Raw genomic sequence first — 23871 nt, forward strand, 5'->3', positions numbered from 1 at the left:
TCAGCTGTGCCTCATTTTAGTATTAGACACATTGCATTGGGCACACTTAGGTATACATGCACTTTGATATTGTAATTAGAAATAGATTAAAGTCAGACTTCATTTTTTGCAACTGTCACATAAGCTGTCTTGCTTGGGAACAGGTTTCTTCTTTCTTTGAAATTACTTTTGCCATGACATATACAGTATAATTTGACATATACAATCAGCGTTGTACTGGCCATTGCACAAGTAAGGTACATACCTATGGCCAAGGTGAAAACACTGTTAAGGGCACAGCAGCCACCAACCATTATGTGTCCATATGAAGTTCAATTTTACAGTGGTACTGGTCATTGTATAAACAGTATTTAAATACTACCATAGCATTATGATACAGATTTGTTGTATTACATTGGACTATACATCCATGAATATAACTACTGTATGAGTACAAGTGTAAGTAGTCATGATGACAATCTGGCAGCATGGGATCTTGTGGGGCAATAGGCCAACAGGTAGCTGTACCAGGCAAACAATGACTAAGGCTCAATGAGTCATTCGTCTGTTCTATTTTACTTTGAGCTTTTGTGCAAATGGATTTGGGCCATTTTTTGGTATCAATGTTATTATTTTTTATTATCTCTAATGTACATATAAAAAACAATTCAGACTGATAGATTTAGTCTAAGATACTATAGTGTGAATAAAATCAGTGACAGCAACAAACAAGGCAAATATACTCAACAATGGATAGTATGAGTACAGATCTAAGCTACACCTGAGTGCTGTAACAAGCTTGAAGGGGACAAAAACAATCATCAATAGGCCTATTTGTTTCGTAGTCATACTACAATACAGGTGACACTAAATTAGTACATTACAAAAAGATGCACGGAATATATGAAATCAAAAATGCAGTTCTACACAGTAGTGCATAATGCCTACTAATAGATATGAGGCGCATCATTAGGCTATCTGTGCTGTTTTAAAACAAAATAGCCCCTCTATGCCCCCTCCCAAATCATTGCTATTAATCAAATTCCTGTGTTTGTGTGCCTCCAGAGACGTTTGAAGTATGATAAATGACCTGCTTTCAGGCTGATCTGACATTCTGGCCAGCCAATCTACTACCGCCACTCTGCCAGCAGCTGCAGCAGGCATTAAATTAATGATTTAGCGAATGCTAGTCTAGAATGAGCGTGCATCCATACATATTTTGATGTTAGTCAGAAAACATCAATGTTGCTTAAAAGCAAGCCAACTACCAAAAAAAACCAAAACAAAACCAACTTTTATGTTTACAAAAACATAATATAATAAAAACACAATTAGCTAAGCTACTGCTAACGTAAAAATGTTAGCTTAATGTTAGCTATAAACTAATAAAGCTCACAAACATTAGGTTAATGTTGGTTAAAAGTTAGTTAGCTCGTTAACTGCTTGCTATAAGGTATTATCTAGGTTTTATATTTGTATCACTATAACTAACTTTAAGAGCAATATTAGCAAGTAAAACTTAATTTTGTTACTACCAGGATCTACCAAAGGTGCAATATTTTTATTTGTGTGAGGTTAAGGTTTTACACCACAGAAGTTAATACAAGCCTAAATTAATAACCTAGCCCACTCAGCCGCAACACACACAGAGACACACACATACACACACACACACACACACACTGCTAAGTACCAGGAGCTCTGGAGGAGAGAGCTGGGAGCAGAGCCCAAGCTTAGGGACAAATAACACTGGCGAGTCACACCGGACTCTACTCTGATCCGGAGCCATTTACTGGCAGGAAGAGAGCTCAGAGTTTATTTTTGAAACTTTGAGCAGCAGCAACAGTGAGTGCTCCGTCTGTGTATGTGTGTCTGTTAGCATGTTAAGCAGAGCAGCAGCAACAGTGAGTGCTCCGTCTGTGTATGTGTGTCTGTTAGCATGTTTAGCGGAGCAGCACCAACAGTGAGTACTCCATCTGTGTGTGTGTGTGTTTGTGTGTCAGTTAGCACGTTTAGCAGAGAAGCAGCAACAGTGACTGCTCAGTCTGTCTCATTGGCTACTGGCTAGGCGAGCTAAGGGGTTTATATCGTTTTATACGTAGAAATGTCATCATGCAGAAACCTACATCAGGTCACATGGGGAAAAGTTTTTAGAAGGGCTTGGGAAAGTAGAATTTTGACGCTAAAACATACGAGTGGAATCAATTTTGCTGAATGTGTGGCCAGGATGATGTTATCCAAATATCCTTAATATCATATCATCAAAATTTTACACTCAGTCACAAAACAAAAACTCAAAAAAACTTTACATTGCAATGAATAAAACTCTTTTGTAAGGCATGTTACAATTAATATTGCAAGGGGTTCTGTAAATGTATAACATTATTGGCCTGTAGGCCTCTACACATTCTTTTGGACATAAACTTTATCAAACAATTAACTGAAGTTTGCTGGAGAAATTGGTAACTATTTTGTTTTCTGCACATTCACAGAAATTGAGTTATTTTTGTGACTTTAAATACTGACCTGTGTCACTGATTTCTGTCTCTATCTGTGATATTTATGTATGTAATTACTCAGTCAGTCAATTTATTCATTTAATTTTGTGAAATTCATGTTCAGCAGGGAGCCAAACAAAAGACCCAGTTGTCATGGTCTTCTTTTTCGTGCATCTTCGGTCTCAGCAGATATTATATGGCGGAACTGTTCAAGGTTCCTGTTTTGATCGACTCTGCTTTTGTTGCGAGGCACAGTAAAAATCACCTCAATAAAGTTTACTTAACAAACCTGTGGAGCACAGAGGGAGAGAGGGAGAGCAAGAGAAAGAGAGAGATCATGTAAAGTGAAAACTGAGATAGTGAGAGAGAACCAGATATTAAAACAGAGACTGAAAGATAAAGGAGGGCATGAATGAAAGCGAGGGAATGAGAGAGGTGTACACTTTGTCGGTGTGTGTGCTGAGGTCCAACATGTTGGTTAGGTGACAGTGGCGCGTGTGCATTTACGTGCGTGTCACAGTATATGTGTGTGTGTATATGTGAACTGTGTGGACCAGCAATCACACAAACAAATTAATTAGTCTCCCCCAGCAAAGGGGGTTTGATAAATTGAGCTGCTCATCTCTTCCACCACCTCTCTCCTCCCTCCCTCTTTCTCTCTTTCCCCCTCTCATCGTTTATCCCACTCTCACGTTCCCTTTTTTTCATGCACTGGTCTTTTCCACGCAATAAACATCTCATTACATTGTCCCACTTTTAATTGTATTTGTTCTTTGTCGTTTTCCTGCTTTCCTGTTTTGCATCGTCTGTCTCACCGCTTGTTTTGTTTACATCAGCACATGTTCCCACACACACACACACACACATATGCAGTCGAGTGTTTAAGCCTACAGGAAGCCCTGTAAAACTCCCAGAACGTGCTGGCTTTTTTTTTCACTCAGCCAGAGTGGCTTATTTAGGCCTTTATGCCACAGAGCTAAACTCCACCTGCATTTATATTAAGTAATATGTTTTAATTATTCATATTTCTCATTTTTATTAGACCACTTAACTGCAATATTATTCCCCCAGTTTGTCAATGGGCACTCTATATACCCATCGCCAGGAACAGAAGAGAGCAACTTGAACAACAGAAATGTGTGACGGATACACGAAATGTATTCATGAATTATTTTCCCTGTGCGGGCGCTGGGGGCTGGAATGAAGACTGTGTCTCTATTCAATTATCACACTCAGCCACATGCACGCACACATACATGCAGACACACACACACACACACAAACGCTCACACATGGAGGCGTTAAGCAGTGTGCACTCATTAAACACTCTCATTATACACAGGAGGAGATCCCTGCAGGTGCAGTTTACCAGAGTTTAGTTCATTTCCTGCTCCTCCTCCTCCTCCTCCTCCTCCTCTCTCACATCTCTTTCTCTTTCCTCCTCTGTCTTCTTCAGGCATTATTTACCTCACAAACCAAAAACTTAACCCAGTGGGGGTGTGTCATTGTATGTCCAGTGAGAGGAGTGGGGCTTTCCGACCTCTCTACTTACGGAAAGAAACATGTTCCATATTCAAGACTATTTGTTAAATTTGTCTGAGATCAACGACTTCGAAGCAGCGAACTTGCTGCCTCAAAACTTCACCGGACATAATAAAAACCTTGCAAATACCTGAACACAGCAACATCAGATCTTTATCGTGACTCATTTATTCTGTTTTGCACCTAGCAATGCTGCTGCCATCTCATTTAAAGGCCTTTCCCCCGGTAGAGACTTGATTATTCACTATGATTCATATGCTAAAGTGAGAGAGTCTCTGAATGGCTGTTGAGCGGTATTATTTTAGGCGGCTGAATGTTTCTTTGTGGCAAACCTCTCATTTTCTCTGCATGCTCATAGGCTTTCATACTTCTCTGATTGACATGCACACAAAAAAGCCCTTTATACCTGACCTATTACAACTTCAGATGAGCCTGTTCAGAAAGCGTTAGGCTGTTCTCTGTGTGCGAACGCGTGTACGTGTGTGTCCGTTCGTGTGCGTACATTTGAGGATGTGATAATAAGGAAAGAGAGCACTCTCAGCTGGCGGTGCTGTTCAAATAGTTTCACTGGACTGTGGCTACCTGAGCACAGACAGTTCTATTGTCTGTGCCCTGGCAAAAACCCTGCAACCCCCAAATTTGCCCTTTATGGTTTATAATCTTTCTGACAACTTTGTCCCTCCTGAGGAGAGCATATTGTATGACCTTCAGAATTAGGAAATTAAATTTGCTAAAAGTTATAAATGTATAAAGCAGTGGGAGGCAAATAGCGGCCCATGAACTAAATCCAGCCTGATGAAAGTTTTGATTTTCATAGTTTTACATCAAAACTTTTACATAATTTTTCACAAATCTACTATAGATAAGAAAATAAACACAAGGTTCCTATAAATCCAAATTATTGTAATATAACCTTAGTACATCTAATACTGCCCCCACACCAGGAGAGCCATTAAAACTAAACTATGGTTGAACAGCGCACGGTGCTGAAATTAAGTCTAATAAACCTACCAGAAATGACACTTTAATACATAAATTCCAACACTGTTTTTATTCCAAAACTTAAGCCTATGCGACCATGCGAACAGATTTGTTCTTCACAAACACAAGTGGTTGGCAGAAATGGTGTGTGGGGGCCATTTTTTTCTAAGGCAACAATACCAATACTTTCAATCAACCATAAATGAAGGAGGCCACTGTTGATCATGCATGGATAACCAATAAAGCCTTTTGGCTCGAAGTGCAACACAGAAAATTCATACACCTATGGGTAATTTTAGCCAAATGAGTAAATGAGCTGTTAGCCCTCACTCACTAATTGGAAAAATACCATATTTTCTCTAATAGTGGCCAGGGCCTTTATTTACCTCAACTGCAGATGGTAGTAGGCCTTTATTGGAAGCATGCTTATACTAGAGAGAGGCCTTTATTTCTAATTTCCCCTTGTTTGATAAGAGTATTTGCTCATATTTTAGTATGAAGCCTCCTTGTTTTCTGATCTGCTTTGTTTGCTCTAAATTTTTGTTATTGCATTACCGGTAATCTACTTACTCTGACTTACGGAACAATAATTCTGGTGCTTAAGTTCCACCCGGAACGTTTTGGCAATGCACCACTCAGCTGTAACATGCGGGTAGCATGCTCATGAATGTATGCTCCATGATATCACGTCTCCTCCATCCCCCTCCCCTCTCTGTGATGGTCGGCTTTGAGTGAAAATAATACAATGTACAATGTTGAATTTATTAAATTAAAACGGTGGAAATGTAGCCTACATTAGAGGGCTCTGCATGTACTCATAGAACTGGAGTTACATCCAGGTAACTACTGTTTAACTGGCATGCACATTATATAACAGGAGCCAGGAGTTGATCCCCCCTTGTTTTTTCCTCAGCCTGTTTTTGGGCCGGCCTTTATTTGTTTGTGTCGACCGTGCCATTATCGGAGACCTGATAGAAAAAGAAATAAACAAAACACATAGGCCTGGCATTTCTACTCCACCAGTTAACAGCCCCCTAGTGAACAATCTTGAAAAAACTGGCACATGGTTGAACCTAATTGCTGACCCATAATATAAAGTATATGTGAGGTCAACAGTGTTGGCTTTGTTTACCTACAGAAATTCAATAAAAGGAGCATTATGAGTGATCGACAATCTTAAGTGAGGTTTCTATTTTCAGGATCTAGCTCTACATTTATCCCATGTGTACTATGCAGCCCTCCATGAAGTTAAAAGAAGGAGTGAGTGTCTGAAACATCTTTGTACTCTACAGAGAAAAAAAGAAAACAGTCTCTGTCACATTTTAAAATTTAGAGGAGAGTCCATGCCAGATGTTTTAATTAATTTACTGTAATTCATTCATCACTGTCCTGGCTTTTTTCCTTTGCAAAGTGAAGAAATAATCCATTTGTCTCTGGTGTGCAGCACTGCAGTCCTTCTGACCTACTTTCCTTTTCTTTTTCCGCTCCCTGCTGCCATCTTCTTTCTTCAGCAATGATGGAATAAGTTTGGCATTGTTTTTGCCCGATGGCCTCACTTTCACCAGGTCGGTAAAACTGAACCAAACTTCCTGGGGGTGTTTGTTACATTGTGCAGGTGTATTTACTTAAGTTGTGGGTAGCCATAAATACATCTTCACTCCAAATAAATTGCCTGTTGGACTCAGATAAGCCAATGTGTTTAAAGTACTTGTAAGAGTAACATTTCTAAAGTTTAACTACATCTTTTCTCCTTAAGGTAGAATGTTTTGTCTCTTCTGCATGCCGCTGACATCTTATTTCCAAAGTTGACTGGATTTCAGAAAGAAAGAAAATAAAAGGAAGAATTATAGGTATTGTACAATCTGTCAGTCACTTGGTCTTGTGTGACCATAAGAGTTAGACATGTACAGTTAAGTGCACAAGTGCAGGTGCCTGTTTGCATCCTCAAGTATAACAGGAAATCAAACAGATAAAAACAGATAAGACAGTAAGAAGTAGTCTAACAAAATAGCTTTTTTGGTGAGAAATGTTGCATAAAGTATCACCCCACTCTCTCTGTCTTAGTTTGTCAAATCCTCCCTCCCCCCCTGAGCTTGTTGTCACCTATAACTCATTCCTCACCTCACCTGTCTTCCTTGTCTTTGTATCATCTAATTCAGCAAAACTGGAACGAAACTTCTCCGCTGGAAGGCTCAGGATGTCAGATGGCATAAAACCCCCGTTCCACAAAAGCTAAACCCACCAACCCTTTCAGTTCAAAGCAACAGACGTGCTTCACATGACGCAATCATTTTACATTGATTGTTCCAATTCTCACTTGCATTCAGCTGTTTTTGTTCAGTGAGAGATAACATTCAGGGAGTGGGTGATTGTGTATGTGTGTGTAGGAGTGTTTGCAGAGAGATGGGAGTTGAGGAGGCAGCGTCCCACCAGGGTTTGGATTCTTAAATATGCCTCACTGTCTTTTGTTAAATGTGATGCAATAGTGATGCAGGGCTGTCAGTGTATGTATGTGTGTGTGTGTGTGTGTGTGTGTGTGTGTGTGTGTCAGACAATGAATGAGTGAGTAGTTGGGAGTCAGCGCTGATCTGAGTCTGTGTTTAAGGCTGTTTTTCAACCCAAAGGAAATTATAGGTTCTCTATTGATGAGAGAGGGAAACCCCTCCCCTCTCAACCTTGCCATCTCTCAGTGTGTGTGTGTGTGTGTGTGTGTGTGAATAAGAGTGTGTGTGTCTGTGTACATGCACATAGATGTGTTTGCACATGTGCGTGTGTGTATGAGTGGCAGGGCTGCTATCTGTGCCATCACACGTGGATGTGTGTGTTAATAGAGAATGCCCCACGCTGCCACTGCCTTTGTTTGCCAAGGACATACATATGCATGAGGCCCGTGTGCGTGTGTGTATGTGTGTGCATGGAAAGGGGGGGGGGGGGTTACTAATTACTAGATTTCTATCATGAATATGTATGGCCGCATCCTTTATTATGGGATTGGCTTAAACACATCACACAGACGGACGAGTGGCAGAGAGAGGAAAAGTGGGGGTAAGGGCTTGAGAGGGGAGACGCCTCTTCAGAAAAAAAAAAAAAAAGGAGACAGAAAAAAGATTTTCTGCTGCCACTGGCTTGAACCTTCAACCTCCACTGTGCTTGTTTTTATTTAGTAAAAATAATATTCATTGACAGAAATGTAACCCTACAATGTCCACTTATTAGTGTCAACATTTATTAGCAACCAAATGAAAAAACAAAATAGATTTGTGGTGGACAAATATTTTTATTTCCACTCATCCCACACAACTGTGCTATGATCTTGTCTGTCTTAATAAAGACAGGAATAAAGAGGAATACAAGCACTAAGTTTGTGTTGGAGAGTTGTGACATCTTGGGTTGCGGCCCTGTGTAGTGTGTCTGCGTAAGTGTTTCCTTGTTATTTATTTCAATTGCTGCTGCTATTAGAAGCATAAAACAAATGACTTCCTGCATGGCAAAGACCTGCTGTAAAAGCTAATACAAACTTAGAGTGAATCTTTTATTATCAACTGACAATAAATATAGCAAAGTAAACAGATAAAACAGTCACAGATAGTCTTCGGTTTGGTGCTTATACATAGTCTCAAACACATTTTTCAACACTCACTGTTGATAAAACTGAAGAAGTTTTCCATTTCCATGTGTAGAGCATTTACTGTAAGCACCGTGCCTCTCCATTTCCTCTCCTTTCCTCTCTACCCTGCTCTTCTACCTCTTTTTTTTTTTTTTTTTTTTTTTTTTTTTACACACAATGCACTAACGGTCCCAATTTAAACTTACACTCATGCGATCTGACATGTATACAAAATACCAGGCATTAAGTATTTTTCTGGCTTGTATTGTTTTTCCACATGGACAAACTCAATTACAAGAGCTGTGTCTTTTGTTGTGGAAATCTTTCCATGAGAGAGGTGGGAGACAGAAAGAAAAGAGCAGAGGAAGTCATGAGAGATGTAAACAATGTACACAGAAGCTAACAGCAGGTGGGGGAAAAGAACAATTTTGGGGTTTTTTTGCACTCTTACTGTCACTGATATTCAGCATCTGTATTTGTTAGTAAGATATGTGTTGTAAGAAGAAGTCTTGAATGAATGAATGAATGAAAGCAAGTGACACCGCCAGTATTGTATTATCTACCTCCTCTCTCACATACTTTTTGTCTCTTTTATTCTTTCCATACACTTTCTGCTTTCACTTTTGCTCTACCTTCTTTTCTGCTCACCCCAATCCCTGAAATCACACAATCAGAAGACTATGGAAGCTGCTATCTCTCCCTCCCTCCACTCCCTCCTCCCCCTCTTTCCCTTCCTGCTCCCCCCCCCACCCCAGTGCTATACCTTTGACAATAGTCTGGCAATCTGAGAAGAGCGAGGGAAATAAAGGAGCAGGACAGGTTTTTAAAGAAGAGAGAATGTCAACTGTCAGTCTGGCTGTGATGTTGGAATCAGTGCAAGCCATCAAACTTGTATCCTGGGAGAGAGGAGAAAGAGAAAAGGAAAGGGAAACAGAGGGTGGCATGTATTTAGCTAGCCTGTAAAAGGAATGAGGGTGTAGGAAAAAAGGAAAGGCCAGCTGGAGTGCATGGTAGGTACAGAGAGTGGTCATCCTTAGTTTTGGAGGGCTTGATTCGTCATTTTATTCCAAAGCTGCTCTCAGCATCTCTCCACCTCGTGCAGGGGCTGGTGCGAGGGGTTCGAGTGTGTGAGAGGGCAAGCTTTTTTTTTTTTTTTTTAGCATGGGAACAGTACTGACGCGAGGTAGAGAGACAGAGAGAATAAGAGAACGAGGCCGCCAGTGTTTGTGAGCGTTAACACAGACATCACAAGTTCCCAAAGTGAGAGAGGGCAGCGGGGTGCAGCAGGGCACTGAGCTGGAGAGAAAGAGAGGTTGCAGAAGAGAGGAGAAGAGGAGGAGAGGAAGAGAGGCGGCCGTGTTTGAAGAGAGCTGTTGAGATAAATCAGTATGTTTACGTTCTGGAGGAACAAAGTGTTCCGTTGGCAGAAGAGCACTCGAATGTCCGTTTCCCCTTGGACTGTTTTTACCGGACCCTTTTGTGTGTGTGTGTGAGTGTGTGTGCGTGTATTTTGGGACAGCGTCAAGGCCAGTTCTTGTGCCATTAAAGTCTAAGCATCTCAATATTTAGGGGATCTTCCCCTGCCGACAGTGAGTTTATATTACTGTAATATTAAGACTTAGTGAGGGTGGAATGAAGGTAGACAGTAACATAAAGATTGCTGTGATTCCTGGCTTTGCAGACTGGACTGGAACCATCATAAATGATAAGGTCACTGACTGACAGTTCTTCTTTGACTACATTGTAATTGTGGGCTCAGTATGTGTGTATGTGTGTGTGTGTGTGTGTGTGTGCGTGTGTGTGTGTGTGTAGAGATAGGTACAGGTATGTGCCTACTAGGAAGAAGAAGTGAGAAATAAAAAACTATTGTTGGGACAGAAAGAGAATTACTGTATATTTTATGGTTTGTGAATAGTGAAATTCAAGAGGTCCTCATGCTCAGAAGTCAGTTGTCTGTATTTGTTATATAAAACCCACTTTACAAAGTGTTCATGTTCATCTAATATGGTAAATACAGAGGCTTCTTTTAGCAGTGTTCACTGCAGCATAACACTAATACCAAGAACTGCTTGTCAAAACTTTTTTGTTTCCAATCAAAATGTGTCCGTTGCACAGAACTGAAGTCCTGAAAGCTTACTCAGATTTGTAGTCTTGTACACACTTCTTTGCTCATTCTTTGATCAGAGTTTCTGTTTTAAATTATATTTTTGCCAATTTTATTCAGGCAAAGTTCTTCAATAAAACAAAGAGAAACAAATAAAATACATCTGAGAACTCTGGCTTCTTTTAGTTAAATAAAAAGGTGTTCTGTAGAAAAACATATTCCTCAACTCAGGTTATGAAAGCAGGATGATGTGAGACAGAACGGAGCTTCATGTGAGAGTTGTTTCTATAATTTCACATGCGACACTGTTACAAGTGTTATTGTCCTAATTGGCACCTTTTTTCACCCTTAAAAGCCTGTTTGAGTTCACAGTCAGCACAGTGTCAACAAGGTACTTATTTACACCCAAGGGGCTGGAATAAACGCTGCTGCTGTCAATAATGCACACAGTCATGTTAGCGGTGGCATCAATTTGAGAATTGAGAAATTCACATGGACAAAAAAAAAATGCATTACACAGACAGCTTGTGGTGCAGAATAGGGACTAAAAGCAGAGAATAAAAAAGGCAGGAGGACAGACAGACGCTTTGGCTGATAGGAGGACTTGAGCGTATCTCCTGCTGACTCTAACATGTGTGACACCGCCAAGTGGAAACGTAATGCATGATATCAAGCAAAGAGAGGAGAAGGAACCCGTCTGTACATATCTAGGCGATTCCCTCTCATCTTTGCACTGTCTCCCATCCATTGTCCTTACATATGGTTCGTCTATCAGTGTCCAAACTGCCCACAGCAGAGAGAGAAGGGGGCGTGCGGGGTGGGGCGGAGGGGCTGAAGCTCTCTTGCGTACAAGAGAGAGAAGAGAATGATAGCCATTCTGCTTTTATTATCTAGAATGTATCAACTTAATCACAGCTCCATTCTCCCCCAGTCCTCCCCTGGGCTCAGTGGGAGACACTGAAGGAAAATTGGAAAAGTATCACTGGGCTGGATGTAGAGACGGGTGGAGATGGACAGAACAGGGGGATGGGGGTGTACAAAGAGTAACTACCATAAAGAGAGGGGCAGAGAGACACAGAGTATAGAGAGACAGAGAGAGAGAGAGAGAGGGGAAAGAGATAAACCTGTTAATTTTTCATGGCCAACTGGTCGTAATCACAATGTTCGGTGCCTTTGGAGCCTCAAGAGTTAGCCAATTTGAGTGTGTGCATATGTGTGTGTGTGTGTGTGTGTGAGGGAAGAGAGATGGATTGAGCTTCATTACCAAGACTTAGGGGATCCACCCCACCCCCCCCCAACCCCTCCCGCTCCCAACCCCTCACACTCCCCTGTGTCCCTGTCTGACTGCCCAAAGTTATAATAGTCACTATCATAAAGACACATTATCCTCTGATAGGAGACTGCACTGTCTTAAGGCTATAAAAACACTCAAACTTCATTTATTTGCCATATATGGCCACAGATAGAACTAATGAACTAACGGTGAAAGTGTCAGAGCAATCAAAAAGAATCCCGGATAAAGTTTTTTAAAGTCACCAATTTTGAAAATTATTTGACCACTGGCGCAGAGTGTATGAGAGAGCCAGAAGATATTGTCCCACAAAAATGACGAGCTCCCCGCAGCTCAGAAGTTGTTGCACTTAAACGTACCATTTACTCTTCGCTGCTTTTGCCAAATGGATTTTTTTTTGGGTGCGAATAAACCCGAACCGCAGAGCGCTTACAGCAGTGTGTGTGTGTGTGTGTGTGTGTGTGTGTGTGTGAGATGAGAGATACGCCCTGTAAAAGGGTACAGTGTCGATGACATAAAATACCTGGCACTGTATAAACAACATTGTTCTTGAACATGAGCTCCCTCCAGTACACACACACAAACACTGAGCAGGTTAATAATGACCATAATCACCCATCCTCAACACACACACACACACACACACACACACACACAAACACAGTTTGGCAGCACATGGCCATGTAAGGGGAAAACCACTGTGTGTGTTTACACTAAAACACTGCTTGTCTGAGTGGCTTTAGAGCCCAGGCAGAGCGGGCAGCCGTTTTAACAAGCCTTTTAAAAAAAAACAGGCAAACACACACAGCCTTTCCTTTCCTCTTCTTTTATTTCTTCTGTGAAAAGAACCCTCTACACACTCTAATTTATCTGATCAGGTTAAAGTTAGACAAGTGGCTATTAATTAATGAAATTTGATCATACAACGTACATCATCTGTATGTTTAAGTAAAACTGTTTATTATGTCAGTGACACTAAGCTGTGGTCCCATCCTCTGTGCCTGCCTTCCTCTTTCATGGCGTGTGTCTTCATTACAAGCGCTTGCATCTGTTTCTTCCGCTGGGGGGAGTGTGTGTGTGTATATTTGCATGCTTGTGTGTAAGAGTGTGTGTGTGTGTGTGTGTATCTGCAGGTCAGAAAGGCAGCATTTGTTCTGTGAAGCCCTATAAACATCTGCAATCCCTTTTAAGGGATTGTTTAGATTGACGGAACGGGAAAATAAACGTTCTCAAGGAGGCCGGTGCTCTTTACTGACAGAGAGATCTCCGCTACCAGCATAAAATGTGTGCGTGTGCGTAGGTGTGTATTTGTGTGAGTTGAGCCTGAAATGACAGGTTCTTTTTTTGGTCACAGTTTTGCTGATCAGAGGGCGCTTTTTACGTGAACCTTCCGCGACCTTTCCTCATTTGCTTCTACGCCTTCCTCCTCTTTACACCCTCCACCCCCCCCCATCCTCCCACCCCCCCTCCTCATCTCAACACACTTAAAACCTACGCAGCTCACACTTTTTCCTCCTTTTTTCTCTCCTAAAAGCCTGGGTGTTGTTCCTTCCCCACCCCCACCAGCTCATACCCTCGATAACTCCCTCTACTCACCAGCAGAAACTTCTCCCAGCCTCCTCTCTTTTTCATAACACTCCTCCTAATGCCGAGGAGTTGTTGTGTCTGGGTTGTGAGCAACATGTGGAATATATCAACCCTCAACCCTCACTGCCTCTCTTTCTTGCTCGCCCTTTCCAGTTATTCACAGATACACATATACACACACACACACACACACACACATACACACACAGAGCTCTGGTAGCGGAGCCCTGGTCTCCTTGAGAACGTCCAGCGTGAGGAAGTGGGGTGTCCGTCCAGCCGTGATTTAGGTCAGAGGGAAGCAGGGATGGGAGGCTTCTCTGCTCTCTGTTTATTTGAAGCAGGAGCCATTACTGCTGTCTCTTGGCTGTATTTATACACAGACACAGAACAGACGCATGCCGATACAACTGGACTGTGTGCACGTTTCTGTCTTTGTGTGTGAGAGTAAGAAAGAGAGGGCACACATATAATTTGACTGGGGGGGGGGGATGTGTGTCTGTGTACAATGTACAGTAAAAATAAACTGCTGTGATTTGTGGTCTGGGCCTAATAGAGGAAGGGCCGGCACTTTTAGCGGGAACAGTGTAGAGCGGTGGGCCTCAATGCGGCAACATTAGGAGTCTACTGGGACTGCTGGCTTCACTCCAGTCCAGTCCCAACATACTTGATTCACCTAATGAAAGACATCTAATCACTGCACTGGTCTAAAATAAGCAAGCAAGTCCATCTGCTGTGTGGAGTATGAGTCAAGGGTTTGCAGCAGAGTAATTTAAAGTGTGTGTGTGTGTGTGTGTCTGTGTGTGTGCTTGTGTTCCAGGATGGTGTGCCAGCAGCCTGGTTGTGCAGAATATGTGTGGTGTAAACTAGTCCCATGGCATCTATTGCCTGTCTGCCATTACTGCAGGGTTGCCACAGCTTGTAAAAGCCTCGTTAACACAAAGACCTGCTCACATGTTAATTGGCTAATTGACTAATTAATTTTTGCATAAAGGCGTGCACGGGGAGAAAGGCTAGCTAATTGAAAGTGACTATAGGTTTAATTACGTGAAGAAGGAATGAGGAGGAGGAAGTTACGAAGGTGGGAGGCCCAGATTTGTGCTCTGTTGTTCTTTTTCACTGCATTTGTCTGGTGTGTTTTTCTGTCTCCCCCTTAATGTCTCCTTACTTTGCATCTTCACATCTCACCTGTCACATCCATCTGTTTACCGCTCTTTCGCTGCCAAACAATTACCTCGCAGTGGAAAAAGTCAGCAACACAAAACTCTGATATGTGAGCGTCAGATAGAGAGACAGATAGTGATGTTTGAGTCACAGGGATGCCAAATAAAAGATCAAGGCATCAACCAAAGGTGCTCTTTGTTTTCATAAAAATTCCTTGCACATTTACAAGTGTCCTGTTTCTCTGCTTGTTGCTCAGTCATAATTTAGGTATGAATGCCAAGCTGTTAGAGAAATCACGTCAGGCAACTAACCATCTCCGGACGTCTGTTGCAGAGAGGCATCAGTGTGATCATGCATTCACATCAACTGTAATCTAAGTCCAATTATTGAAGAGTATGTAGACCTGACACACACACAACGGAACGGAGACAGAGGAATGCACGAGCAAACGAATGTCTGTTAATTCAATTCCTAACCACCGCTCACTAAAACACCACCACAAATTAAATCGACCAGGGGAGCAGACAGCTAACAAAGGAAATTAACAATGATGCTGCCTCTGTATTAGGGCATATGGATTCGCTGCATGTTTGCTGCATGTGTGTAGCCGCAGCCACACGCCTCTGTACGCAGAGAGAGGGGGAAAAAGGCCAGTTTTAATCAAGAAATCCATTCCACTTTTCTAACCCCTCTTCGCTTCTTCCTCCCCTCCCTCCATGGCAGGCTTGTGTGGAAACAGAAGTGCTAAATTACCCTGGAGCAGTCAGACAAAAACATCTTGTTGGGTTCTAAATTGCTTTGCATGCATGTTAATTGGACTGAAATCCCTGCAGTGTATTTGGGTTTGTGCGAGCGTTCGTGTGTGATTTCGCAAGTGTGTACATCTGTACTGTATCTGTATATGTACAGTATGTGTGTGCGTGTACGTACAGTGTTTGTGTGTGTGTGTGTGTGTTGGGCAAGACTGGTGAGCTATTATAGCTGCAACGGCTTGCAGAGATTTGGAGGTTATCTGTTTTTGTTGGTTAATTGTGAAGCTGATAGTATCGAGGGTCTGGGCCAATTCAAGTGGGCTTTCAGCCAAATTACCTCAGTAATCGTCCGTGTTCAAGTCCCTGGATACTCTCACCAAGACAGAGCCTGGGAAGCCCTGAAGTTCAATGGAGAGGAGCAGATCTGACCCCAGCTTTAGACAGCTTACACTGTAATTGAAATGATATTTTTTTCACACCATTATTGGATTGCTGACAAGATTTCACCCAAAATTCCATTTGTGGTCAATTTATCCTGTTTGTTTTTAATTAATGCAGGCAGCTAATGAACTCAGAGGGGATCTTAGCCAAATGATCAGAATTTCCTCCATGTTTCCTTGTTATCTTTGAAGCAGTAGGCTTTGGAATTGGAGCATGAAATTGTTTGAAAGTAGGAAAGGAATTCACTTGGATGGAGTGCATAAACACTGAAGCCAATACAAGCAGAGGGGACATTGGATTTGTAAATCTGCTATTCATTCCCAATGACTAGAAATTTCACTGACTATGATTAAAGATTATTTTCATCTATCACTAGTTTATTATGGCACAGACATGAAGGACTAATGAAATGCACATAGTGTTATCAGACTTTTTTATTATAGCATGTTGATTAAATTAATTCAAAAGTGGAGGACATTGCATACAAGCAGTTAGCATTTTGCGGGTGCAGATTCTCTGTGTCTTCCTCTCTCTTTCTCTAAGTTAAGTCATCCCACAGCTGTCCTTGTCAAACTAGAAAGTATTCCAGTCACTGAAAGGGGTTTGAAAATAAATTAATAGAGTGTGGTTGATGTCTTGAAGCAGTGTGTTTTTGAATATGAAATTCTGAGAACATGGCAGACAGAGTCCTCAAATGATTCTCATCTTGGCTTTTATTATTCATTACAGAATACACATTTATATATCTTAGATCTAATAGGAAAAAAAGATGAAGCATAACCTTGACAGATGATCCCTCGTTGTCCTTGTGACCCTTCTGAACACACAGTATTTAACTTTTTCTTTTCATCCTCCTTCACTATGTATGAAGGCTCACAATTATCGTACCAAGGGTGTAGGTTTGGTTTTAACTTTGGTAAGGACAGTTTTTGTTGCACGGCTAAAATAATTGCGTATGTATACTCGCTCTCTACCACTCTTTTCTCTTTCATAGGCACAGATGTGCGCACACGCATACACACATAAAGAGCCTGACTCTGCAAAATAGTTTACTGAATATGCATTTGCTGACATGCCTGAAACTGGACTTGTGTCATGATTTTTTTCTCTGATTTTTATATTTTATTTTATTGATAAACTAATTCACTATAAATCTGAGACCAAAATTGATATTCAAAAATAACATAGACTGTCATAATAAAATAAATGCATAGAAACCTATAATGTGCTGCTCTGTAACTCACTGCTGGAAGGTTTTCAAACCTCATGTGAGATTCTGTCCTTCTTTCAGTTTGTGTATTTAGGCGACACAACTCAAGAGTTTCATGACAGAGCCACAGTGATGCTCAAACTTACCTTTAAATCATCTCAAAAACCTCTATTTGTATTATTTTTCATTCAACTCCTGACCTCATGGCTGGATCTTTCACTATGACATCAGAGTTCACCTGAGAGGCTGCAGCTCACCTGTCTGTGTGTCTGTGTGCTGCTCAGGCTGCTGCTGACAGGATTATCATAAAAAAAAAAAAGCCTGACTGTCACAAACAAAACAGTTGGACAAGCTGTGGCTAATTTAGCATATAAATAATGTTCATATCTTAATGACTGATATGCAGTAATAACTCTGTTCCTGATCCACTCATAGAAAAGCAGAGATATAGTATTGAATAGTAAATATTTCTCCCACTAATTTCAAAGATGAATGTTTGGATTGATTACAGAGCGTTCTTATTAACTAAGCTCAACTGTTACTGACATTTTGGTTCCACTTTAAAACAGACCAGATGTCTTAACTTGCTTTTGGGAGGAATTTTCACCAACAGTAATAAAGTTGTTTAATTAAACTGCATGTCTGAGTGACAATCACAAATTAGCTAACAACACCTAATACCTGAAATTAAATATACTATCAAATGATCTGAGTTTTGTCAGTGGAGTCGTTTTCAATTCTGTGACGTTTGGAACATTTAAACTATAAATAGTAACTGCTGCTAATAAATACCAACTACTACTTCTGCTGCTGCCGAGCTGCTGCTAGTCAGCTTGAAGTTGAGGGTTGCCAGATCATCAGGTTGAGTATCCCCCATATCCTGCTCTTTCACTCTTTATCATAATAGCATAAATTTTTTGCAGAAAACACACAGAGATCTTAGCATTAACATTACGTGGAGTTAAAGCGGCTAGATTGTTTTAGATCACCTGACAACACCTTTATATTGGTAGAGATATGTCCCTACCGTCCATACCCAAATCTACGATATGCTCATGTGTTGTACATTCTGTGGTGATGCATAATGTCTGAATTTACTATTCAGTTTGACATCCTCATAACTTACTTACCCACGCAGAACTACTGCAGCAGCTTTTCTGTGTTCGTGATTATATTTGTGTCAGTGTGATAGAAAGAAGGAGAGGAACAGAGGCAGAGAATGTCAAAAAAGCTGCAAAGCGGATTGAGAGGGGCAGCACAGGACACGAGGTGTATCAGAAAGGTGACGTCTTAACCTCCACTTAAACCACCTCTAGAAAGGAATTAGAGTGTTAGAGCGGACAAGGTGGAATGAAAATCTGCTTGTTAAGACTTTGCTATATCGCCACCAGCGGGCTTCACAGGAAGTGGCATGATGCTTTACACGATCTTCTCAGGCAAAGAATGAGTTGTTGTCATCGTCTTCATTGTGTGTGCTATGCAAGACTGCGGGCCATGAATCCCCAGACAGTGACCTCATATCTAACCCCCCCAACCCTCAAACACACACACACACGCACACACACACACAAATAGTGACACCACCCACACACATAAGCAATGCTTCATTTTAAGTCAGTTTTCTGCTGGTTAGTGAAACTTGTGTCTTTTCATTTCTTCTTCAAGCCCTCTGTTTCAACATCTCAGTCAGTAAACTGCTTAGTGTGCGATGGAAAGACACATTAAAATGCATGCACTCACACACACTTCAGGGCTCTGTAGAGACGAGAGACAAGACGTCACTGTTTTTTTAGCAGTCATTTAGTTTCTGCCATTTCACTTTGCTGTTGAAGGTTGAAGGAATATTCTGCTGAACACACAAACAAAATGCACAAAAGAGACACACATGCACACATGCAGAGCGTGGTGAGAAGCTGTGAACATAAACACTTAACCCTGGAAAGATTCAATGATGGCGGATAAAAGAGTGATTTGTGTTCTGCTAAGGGGAAAATGAGTAATCCTATCATTCGGCGTGACATGCAACACAACACGCCGCATCAGTCACAGACACACACACACACGACACTAAACACTGCCTATCAGGATGATAAAAGCATGCCTCACCCACACAATAAAGCGTTTGATTTTTCTATTTTCCGTGTCATTCATTTTCTCTTTATGCTGTCGTAAACTTCCTCCATTCTCTCTCTCTTTCCCCCACCGGCATTGCTCCTGACACAACAGCACATATTTGTGTATTCATGTAAATATCTCATCTAATCTCTATAAATATATTTATGAGATTTAATACCTTTGTACTGTAATATTATGCATGCTGAGCATCAGGTTTTACACTCTCATGAAGACAAGCACACACACATAACCTCATGCAGACACACACATCTACACGTCTTGCATTGGGTGCATACCAATCCCTTGGTCTTTCTTTCTTCCTGCCGGGGCATTAATTCCTGCCCATATTTCCATCTGATTATGGTCCGGTTATACCCGCAACTAATTGAACATTAAATATAAAGAAAGTTAATGAAAATGTCCTTTATCCCCTCCAAACTAGGCCTGAGAACGCATCTATTAACGCAAATTAATCTGGCCCTGGTGCGTGTTGCAGGGGAGAAGATATATGCACAGTTTGCTGCTCTCCTCTCCGACCCGAATTATGGTCCTTCTCTCAGAGCAGGACAGTTAAATAACAAAAGAAGCGTTGTTCTCCTCTTTCTGAGTATTCTGGTAAGCCATTCCCAGAGCTTCATATCTGGCTGAAAACAACGTGACGCTGATGCCTTGGCTCTCAGCTTGGAGGTTTCTGCCCTGGGGTTCTCCTCTTACTCCTGCTGGCCCATACACGGACCACCAGCGCCTTCCTTTCACTGATTTGCACAGAAAACACTGTGCGGACCAGAGCCTCTTCTATTTTATCACCAGAGAATGGACAGGTGTCAGAACTGTAGTACCAATATACAAAACCTTAACCTAACAATGGGACTGCTAAATGTGTCGTTTAGACTTCACATGATGAGTTAGGGCAAAAAAAAAAAAAGAAATCACTATATATCACTGCATCTTACTGTGGTTGTGGAATAAAATCACATTTTGGCAAAATGTATTGGCAGCATGAAGTGTGAATCTGCTACGAATTGTCTTGTTTTCAAACAGGCTTGTTAGCTTTACTCCTTCTGTGCTTTTTCCCTTCACCAGAGCTTCCTGTGCAACTGGCTCCAACAGCGCTAAAGACACCCACTGAGAGCAGGGCCAACAGACAGACTGACGCACAAGGAAAAAGGAGGAAACAATGAATGGATGGATGCTTTCATTCTGATGAAAGGAATAAACGCTAAGGCATTTATTTTGTCTATTATCCCACTAAAAAGCCCTCTCCATTCCTGCCCTCCTCCCCTCTCGCTCCCCCAGGCCCCTTCATATTAGCATCTCTCCTGGACAGTGAGGGGTTAACTAACCCGTTTAAGGGGAACCGCAGAAAACAATACTTGGACCCCAAAAAGACAATGGCAGTGCCTTTCTCCTCCGTATTTGTAATTTAACATCAAAAGGCTTCTCTCCCAGCGACCTCTGAGAGCCAGCGTCTCTTTAATGAAGCGCCCCACCCCCCTTAATCACATTCAAATTGGTTAGTGTTCAGAAAATAGAAATATGTATTAGATAGCAATAAATTTTCATCATTGGCTAAGCCTGCTTCTTAATTGTCCTGTCCCAAGGCTTGGGAATTTCATTGTTCGTTAGGTGCTTAAGTCCCCCATCTCATTCAGTCTCTCTGACATTACTGCTGAGGGCTCTAATGCCCAACTAATTTGAATGGGGATTTACATGATAGAGCAGGGAGCATTAAAATGTGGAGGGAAGGGAAAAAAGGAAAAAGGGGGAAACGGCTTCTTTCACTTCAAAAGTCACTTTGTTCAAAGTCAAATGACAGTGTTTAAAGATGCTCTATCTCTCTCTCCTCAGGATTTTGGACAGCGGTGCCAAGTTTAATGGTTCGTTATCTTAGCCCCTCTCTGTCTTCCTCTCTCTCTCTTTACCTCTTTTTCTCTTTCTGCCGCCAACCATACGCTTTTGTTTAGCGGCACCATACTGTTTCGGAATATACATTGTTTTTTTGAGTGACTTTGAATTGCAAAACACTTCTGTCACTCTCGATTATTTTTTTTCCCCTCATATTTCTGTTTCTCTGCATGTCACTCAATAGTATGCCATCAGGGGTTTAGGAAGCTTATTGAATAGGCATGAATGTCCATATTTGTGTGTGCACATGCAGTGTGTAAGTGGTGTACGTGTGCTTCTGTGTGTGTGTTCAGTGTGGTTGTAATAAATCGTTAGGCCTATTGCTGTTACTTTCTCTCCATGCTAGCATGTAAACCATTTCTCCACGCGCTTCTGGCTGGCGGCTGACAGAAAAAAATGCCTGGAATTGTTTTCTATTTGTTCTAGAGGTATTTTGGATCAGAGGTAGATCGTGTGTGTGTGCCTGTGTGAGTCTGCAAGTATGTCTATTTTGGATCAGTGTGAAATAGAAGCAGCGGTGATAAAGAGAATCAGATGTTTTCTGATGTGCGCTGTTGGACTCTTTGTGTGAGTCTGGCCATATAAATGTCCATAAGGCTGACACAGGGCAAACAGTTTGCATGGGGAATTTGAATTTTGGCAGTGCATGCATGTGTGTGTGTGTGTCTGTGTGTACAGATGTGTACAAGAGTGCCATGAATGTCCATTTGGTGTTCTTCATGTGAATAAAGACAATCAAAGTTTTGGCTACCTGTTGTCAGGTAGCCAAATAATCCAGAGTGTCTTTACTTCCTGATAGAGTCTCTCATAGCATCCAACATTATGGTAAAGAGTAGGTGAGAAAAACTGAATTATGAGACAGTGTCATAACCCACTGTTTACCCCAGCTTTAATTATTATTTGCCTCTTTTTAGCTTATAAACATTGACACTCTCCACCTCGAATTCCCATAATTAGTGTGTTTGGTTTGACCCACGTGTCACCGGAGATGAGAGGAGGTTGCAGAGGGTCAGAACTAATGAGAGAGAGGGGTTGACCTTAGACATAGAGTCAACCTGGGGCAAGAGGGGCATCATCATACAAAACACACAATACCACACTCAAATGTTGCGGAGGAGGGCCCAAAAGGTGAGGAATAACTCATTATTTCATTACTTTCTCTGCTGACAATGACATTATGCCAGATTCTTACCATAAAAGTGCAGCAGCACTGAACTGAAATCAATTTCAGAGAGGGTCATTGTGGGACTTTGTCTCAGTTGGAAAAGTATTTTCAATTTGTTTCCATCATTCCACTCCTCATGAGTACAGTATCAAACCAACATCTTTTAGCTGTAATGTCAATACTTTTTGCTAACCTGTATGTGTTTTAATCTTCAGCTTGTTATCTAAGGATATCGAGCTAAATGTCTTGCTGTCTGGAGAAAAAAGATCAGAGTCGGAGACTGAAGGGTTAACCCTGATAATCACCTGTATTGATCTGTGTGCGTTAGAGGAAAAACTGCTGGTTCCAGAGCAGCCAACCATGAATGGTTATTGATCCCTTCATAAAGGCCGGCTGTCTCCTGAGTCCATGGCTCTTTAGGTAATCACTGATGCCTTTTTTTTTTCCTTCTGGCACTCAGACAAGTTCATATCTTACACCTGTCCTCTACATCCATCCCATGGCACTTTTCAAACTCAGCACACTTGCTTACTTTTACTCAACACTGACACTCGGACTCATCTCCTCTTTACCTCATGTCTCATCTTCCTCACGCTCAATCCCTCATCCACTCTTGATTCTTGGCTTCTGCTGCTGATTTCTCACACTTTCCCCTTTATGCATCCCTCAGAAGCCTTCCTTCCAAAAGCCTCATTGTGCACAGATAGACAGACAAGCAAACAGACAGAGAGGCGACAAACGAGGAAGTGCTCCATAATCAGGCTTATGATGCTAGTGGGCTAATAGAGCCGTGTGTCCGGGTTCGACCGCTGCTGTAAATGATTAGACTGGCTCAGGCTGAGCTGTATTAGCTGGCCTGCCATCACTGATAGCTCCCGGCTCCCAACTTTATCGCAGTGATAAAGCCCTGCTAGAGCCTGCATGAGAAACAATCAACCAATCTCCTCTGGTCTTGTGTCTAGGTGGGAACGGCGGTAGACGGCTTCTCTACGCTGAGACAAGACTGAGAACTGAACGAGGATGCTCTCCCACGATGCCGGCTTTCGATAACCAGGACAAAATGATGGAGAAGAGAGAGAAGGTGAGAGATGCTGCCTGTCTGGTATGGTTAGATGGTCAAAATTAAACACATTCTTCATCAGTAAGTGATCAAAATCCCTCTTGTACGTTTTCTTCTCCCTCTTAGTCTGATTTATGAGTGATTTATAGCCCAATGGTTGAAATAAATGTCATCTAAGACTCACTCTAAGAATCACCATCACTGATAATTTACCCTTAAAAATATGTGTGTGTGTGTTTGTCCTTGTGTCAGTGCTTGTATTTGTGGACACATTTGTATCCTACAGCACCCCCAATGGCCTTTTGCTGAAGTGGAGAGCCCTCATTTTGAGCGGTTACACACCAATGTCGCACCGCCAGCGCCCACTCATCACCCATGGAAGCACATGCACAAACACACATATGCACACGCACACACATCCCAACCCTTGGACTGGCATGCAAGGTATATTTTTATTTTGCGCTGGTCACAGA

At 41.7% G+C, this 23871-nt stretch overlaps 1 long non-coding RNA gene across 1 annotated transcript; it reads left to right on the forward strand.

The window, feature by feature from the left end:
* The first annotated feature begins 1509 nt into the window (after nucleotides 1-1509).
* On the forward strand, nucleotides 1510-23413 carry LOC137182278 (uncharacterized). Its single transcript, XR_010928294.1, has 3 exons — nucleotides 1510-1824; nucleotides 20352-22758; nucleotides 23301-23413. It is a non-coding gene; the product is annotated as an uncharacterized lncRNA (long non-coding RNA).
* The last annotated feature ends 458 nt before the right edge of the window (nucleotides 23414-23871 follow it).

This window comes from Thunnus thynnus, chromosome 4, assembly GCF_963924715.1.
Source record: "Thunnus thynnus chromosome 4, fThuThy2.1, whole genome shotgun sequence".
Classification (NCBI taxonomy): Eukaryota; Metazoa; Chordata; class Actinopteri; order Scombriformes; family Scombridae; genus Thunnus; species Thunnus thynnus.